The sequence below is a fragment of the Gossypium arboreum genome, chromosome 13, assembly GCF_025698485.1.
Source record: "Gossypium arboreum isolate Shixiya-1 chromosome 13, ASM2569848v2, whole genome shotgun sequence".
Lineage (NCBI taxonomy): Eukaryota > Viridiplantae > Streptophyta > Magnoliopsida > Malvales > Malvaceae > Gossypium > Gossypium arboreum.
In genome coordinates this window covers 104983312-104989579 of record NC_069082.1, presented here as the reverse complement: position 1 = coordinate 104989579, position 6268 = coordinate 104983312, and the positions used below count along the sequence as shown (strand labels likewise).

Genomic DNA, 6268 nt, shown 5'->3' with positions numbered 1-6268 from the left:
GCTTAACTAACCCTTCCTCGTCTTGAGTGGTAATCGCATTGAGTTGTTCCCTTGGGTTAGATTCCGTGTTACTTGGCAAGCTACCTTGTGGTCATTCAGAAATCAGTTTGGTGAGTAGGCCTATCTGGGTTTTGAGCCATTGGATCGATGCTTGTTGATTCTTAAGTGCTGTCTAGGTATTCTGAAAATGAGTCTCTGACACCGAGATAAATTTTGTTAGAATCTCTTCAAGGTTCGGCTTTTTTTCCTGCTGGTAAGGTGGTTGTTGAAAACCTGAGGGAGGTTGTTGTCTTTGATTTCCTTGGCCACCCCATGAGAAATTCAGATGGTTCCTCCAACCTGCATTATAAGTATTACTGTATGGGTTTTTTTGAGATCTAGAATTATTATTACCCATATATTGGACTTGTTCCTCCTTGATGCTGGACGTACCTGAGTAGAATCAAACAAACTGTCAATCTTTTTATTTAAGAGTTCTACCTAGTTAGATAGCATAGTACCCGCATCGAGGTTGAAAAAACCGGCTGTTTTTGTCAGCTTTGCCCTCATAACTTGCCACTAATAGTTATTCAGTGACATCTCCTCAATAAATTCGTAAGCCACTTCAGGTGTTTTGTTATTCAAAGTTCCATCGGTGGCTACGTCGATGAGTTGCCTCGTTGAGGGGTTCACATCGTTGTAAAGCATCTGAACCTGTAGCCAAAGTGGTAACCTATGGTGAGGGTACCTTCTCAAAAGATCATTGTATCTCTCTCATGCATCATAGATTGTTTTTAGATCCATCTGCATAAAAGAAGAGATGACATTCCTCAACTTAGCCGTTTTAGCCAGTGGAAAATATTTATGTAAAAACTTTTCGGTCATTTGTTCCCAAGTAATGATCGACCCTCGTGGTAACAAGTTCAACCACTGTTTAGCTTTGTTCCTTAATGAAAAGGAAAACAACCGAAGGCGAATGGTATCCTCTAAAACGCAATTGATTTTAAAAGTGTAGTAAAACTCTAGAAAATTCACCAAGTGATTGTTTGGATCCTCATCCTGCAAACCATCAAACTGAACAAACTATTGTATCATTTGAATTATGTTAGGTTTCAGTTCAAAATTATTTGCAGCAATAGCAGGTCTAACTATACTTGACTTAGTTCCTGTTAAATTAGGTTTAGCATAATCATACATAGTGCGTGGAGCAGGTTTCTATTTTACTAGATCAGGAGCAATCGCAAGAGGTAGCAGATTTTCCTGATTTTCAACCATCTCCTCGGTTGTGGTGTGAATGTCGTCCTCTTGCTCTTCCTCTGTGTATCTTAGGCTTCGCCTTATTTCTCTTCGGTTTTTGCGAGCTGTGCGATCGATCTCACTATCGAAAAGTAATGGTCCTGACTGGTTTCTTCTAGTCATACATTATAAAAACCTGCCAGAAGTAAATGAAAGAAAATTTAGTAATATAAACAAAATTAAAATAAAGATTAAATTGCAATAAAATAAATGGCTAAAGTAATAAAAATTAAGTGTTCCTAATATCTTAGTTCCCTGGCAACGGCGCCAAAAACTTAATGTGCGTGGTAAGTTTTAAAATTTATATTTGATCGTACTCGAAACTAACTATTATCACGATAAAGGCAAGCGCACCTATCGAACAATAGTATAGCTTATGGCAAGACCGGAATGTCGAACCTAAAGGAACTAAAAGTACTAATATTAACTCTCTTTTTATTATCTAGCCTAAAAATAAAAGGGATTTGTTTTATCTAAACTAATTAACTAAACTAAGAATACATAGGAAGTAAATTTGGGAAATACTTTTGGGAAACCTGATTGATTTAGAAAATACCCAAGGAAGAATCCACCTAGACTTCACTTGCTATTTAACTCTGAATCAGACGATTTATTCACTTGACTTGATCTGTAGGAATCCCTAATTTATATTATCATCTCTCTCGAGACTAACAACATCAAACTCTAGGTTGATTAATTGAAATCTCTCTCTAATTAAAACCCCTAGTGTTGCATTAACTCGATCTATGGATTCCTTTATTAGGTTTCACCCTAATTCGACAAAATTGTGTCACCCTATCTCTAGGCGTGCAGTTAACTCCGCTTAATTATGCTAGATCTACTCTTAGACATGGACTTTTGCTCTTTTGAATAAGCACATTAATACTTGAATCAATATCCTGGAATATTAAAGCAAGAATTAAGAACACATAATTAAGAACAAATCAAGTATTTATCATACAATTCAGAAAACAATTACAAGGTCCGTCTTAGGTTTCATCCCCCTTTGGTATTTAAGGGATTTAGTGCATAAATGTAAAAGAATACATCTCAGAAGAATGAAGATAACAAAACATAAAGAAAACCCAAAAACCCCTGAAGGAAATTGAAGGGAGATCTTCAGTCTTGAAGGAGAATCTGGCTTCTGAGATGGACCAATCGGCTTTCCTCGAGTAATTCCTTGCCTCCCACTTCCTCCCAATTTTAATCCTCCTCTAGGGTGTTTATATAGGCTTTAGAATGCCTAAGAACCCTCAAAAGTGGCATTTTTTTGAATAAAACTAAACTAGGGCTCGACAGGGACACGCCCGTGTGACACGCCCGTGTGTGAGTGGCTTAGGCCATGTTAGAAACTGCTAAAGAGGCAAGGGTATGTGGGGTGGTTTAGGCCATGTTAGAGACTGCCAAATAGGCACGGGCGTGTGGTCTACCCATGTGAGGAAGTCCAGGCCGTGTTGATTTCCCACGTTGGTTCATTTTCTCCGTTTTTAGCCTGTTTCTCGCTCTTTTTACTCTCCTATGCTCACCTAAGTATAAAACATGAAATTAAAGGATTAAGAGTATCAAATTCCACAAATCTAATGATAATTCATCCAAAAATATGCTTAAGCATGGGATAAAAATATGTATAAATTACGACTTTTCAACAAGCAAATGCTTAAGTGTGGGGATATTTGATAAACCGTAATTTATACATATTTTTACCCCATGCTTGGCATATTTATGGATGATTTTTCTTTGGTTTCATTGAATTTGATGCTCCTAATCCTTTAATTTCATGTTTTATACTCAGGAGAGCATTGGAAAGCAGAAAGAGCAAGAAACGAGCCAAAACAGACAAAATGGGCCTAATTTAGCATGACACACGAACTAGGCACCTCCACACGGGTGATCGTCACACACGGGCAGACCACATGCCCATATGTCATGCCTGTGTCGACTAAGAACCAACTCAGAATAGCACATGGCCTGAACCCCTTCACACGAGCGTGGCACACGGCCATGTCCCTGTCAAGCCCAAGTCTAGTTCTACTCGGAAAAGGCTAATTTTGGGCCATTTTGGGCATTTGAAAGTCTATATAAACACCTTAGAAGAGGATTAGGGGATACACAAAGAGTAGAAGGCAGAAAATACTCAAGGAAAGCCATCGGAATCAGCTCGGGAGCAGGATCTACATCAAGATTGAAGATTTCCATCCAATTTCCTAGAAGTTCTTTGGGTTTCTTTATGTTTTTTTGTTTTCCAAACTTTGAGATTTTTTCCATTATTATTATGAACTAAATTCCCTAAATACCTAAGGGAGATTAAACCTAAGACGGATCTTATTATTATTTGAGTTATATGATGAATACTTGTTGTTATTCTTAATTGTGAATTTAACCCTTGCTTTAATATTCCAGGATATTAATTCAAGTTTTTGATGTGCTTATTCAGTGGAGCAAAAGTCCCTGTTTAAGAGTAGATCATTCATAATTAAGTGGAGTTGCATGCAATCCTAGAAATAGGACGACATAAATCTGCCAAAATAGAGTCAAATCTAATAAGGGAATCCATAGATGGAGTTAATGCGACAATAGGGGTTTTAATTAGAAAGAGATTTCGATTAATCAACCTAGAGTCAGTTGTTTTTAGTTTTGAAAGGGATATTAACATAAATCAGGGATTTCTACGGATTAAGTCAAGTGAATAAATCGTCTAATTTAGAAATAATAAGTGAAGTCTAGGTGGATTCTTCATTGGGTATTGTCTTCTCTATTAGTTTTTCCAAAAGTATTTTCAAGTTTAATCTCTGTTGAGATCTTAGTTAATTAGATAATTAGTGTTAGTTTTAAAACTTTCTCTTAATTGTTAGGCTAGATAATAAAAAGATAGTAATTACTAGTACTTTTAGTCCTCGTGGATATGATATTTCCAGTCTCACCATAACTATACTACTGTTCAATAGGTGCGCTTGCCTTAGTCGAATTTTGTCAGTTAGTTTTACGACCATCAACTCACACACTGTTAATATGTTGTAGTTGGTAAACGTCATTGGTGTAAGTTGCGTACTCAATCCGTATGTTCCCACATGAGACAATTGAATGTGCGCATGGGAACCGGAGTGCTTAGAATCTTCCACAATTGTAGGTCCCTTCTATTATGTTTACATGATAAGATGCAACTGACATTTCCTAGTTGGGCTTACTGTGCTCCGTAACTCAAAAATTGAGGTTTCGAAGTGGGTGGCTCACTACATACATAGTGTTTGCTCTAGTTGTGCTTCGCTGAATCTCTTGGATCATGTCATCGGAGAATGTACTATCACTCACTATTTTTCTGGCATATGCTAACTCCTTCTTGGGAAATAAGGTGGCCAGTCGAAAGTATGTCTTATTGACAACCAATGTTATCGGAAAGTGACGCGTTCTTTTCAGTACAGAGTTGATGCACAAGGCCAATTTTGACATCATGTGCCCGTATCATAGACCCTCCATTGTATGACTACATCCATTGTTCGAATGGTATATTCGATACATACATTGCACCATAAGCATTAATGGTGCTCAAGTTGTTGAACATTTGATGGAATCGATGTAAGATGAACTCATAACCTATCAGAAAATGATTACCAGTTGGTGCAGTGAAATAACACGATATGAAGATTCGATGTGCAATGAATACATAGTTCAAAGTACAAACCCATGTTGAGAACTAGACTCGCTTAGTTGCCGAAAGATGTTTTTTATGGTAGTTAGATCCCACATATTGTATGCAGTACCGATGATGAGTACGATCCTAGAGGGCTTCATGATGATCAATCGCTGAGAGTATTTAGGGTCCCCTATCCAATATGACACATTTGTCGAGCTGTAGAAAGTGCACGATGGTGCAATCAGCTCAAGAAGAAATCTCAGAAAAACAAAATGCTATAGGTAGAATCTTTTGATTATCATCCTGAGCAATGACAATCAACAAACGCTATTGATACCTTTCGTATAGCCAGGTGCCATCAATTTGAATCATAAGTTTGCAGTGTTGAAATATCTTTATGCATTGCTCAAATCTCCAAAAGAACCGAAGAAAAAAATCATTTTCTAGGAACCAATTGATCACCATAGTACGTTGGGCGTGTTTTGAGATCGGTTACGGAACCTAGTATGTAGGAATTTAATACCTGACAGCATTGCGATAGATAGTTATCCAAACCCTTTCACTTGTGATGCAACTTCTCCATTGCCTTCTATTTTGCAACCCACAATTTGTAGTACATCGGAGTGTACTGGTACTGGCTACGTATGTCCGCAATCAGCACCAGTATTTGAATCTAGGGACTGGCCTTCACCACTTGTAGAATAATGTCAACAATCATGTTTGAGTCTAACCTCAGATGGTCCTAACTTGCACCTGTCACAATGCAGGTATGGGCACCAGAATACTTATTTATCATTCACAACCCAATTTTCTTACGATAGGACACCATGATTTTCCACTTACACCTCCTATCCTTTATTGTGCACTTTTGTTCAAATTTTTTGGAACAGACTTTATGACGTAATAGTTCATGTCGTTCTTTAAGCTATACCACTTCAGTGCCGCAAAGAAAGCATCTTATTTGGGGTATTCCATTCCAACTTCTATTACTCGTACATCATGATTTGTGCTTGTATGACTAGTTGTTCTGTACGGAAGTCGCAAAAACACTAAACCACCCTCGGCCGATAGATTGATGTTCTTTATGTGAGGCAGAGGTTCACACACCCTGAATCTTGCATTTGGATTCGGAGCATTGTCCAGGGTGTTATCATCAGACTCACAATGTTCTGGATTTGTTGTAACTGGATCCAATTCAGAAAATAGTGCTACTTCTGAATGCCGGATTGGCTCAGGTTCTGACTCTTCCCCCTTTTTTACGTCTGCAACCCCTTCTTCCTCAGGTGCATCTCCTTCCTCGTCTACGCCTTCATTGTCACCTTCGAGTACATTATTAGAGGTACCCTCGTCGTCCCCATCAAA

At 38.1% G+C, this 6268-nt stretch overlaps 1 non-coding gene across 1 annotated transcript; it reads left to right on the top strand.

Moving 5' to 3' along the window:
• The first annotated feature begins 709 nt into the window (after window positions 1-709).
• On the top strand, window positions 710-816 carry LOC128287732 (small nucleolar RNA R71). The gene has a single exon (XR_008278432.1). It is a non-coding gene; the product is annotated as a small nucleolar RNA R71 (small nucleolar RNA).
• Window positions 817-6268: the final 5452 nt, after the last annotated feature.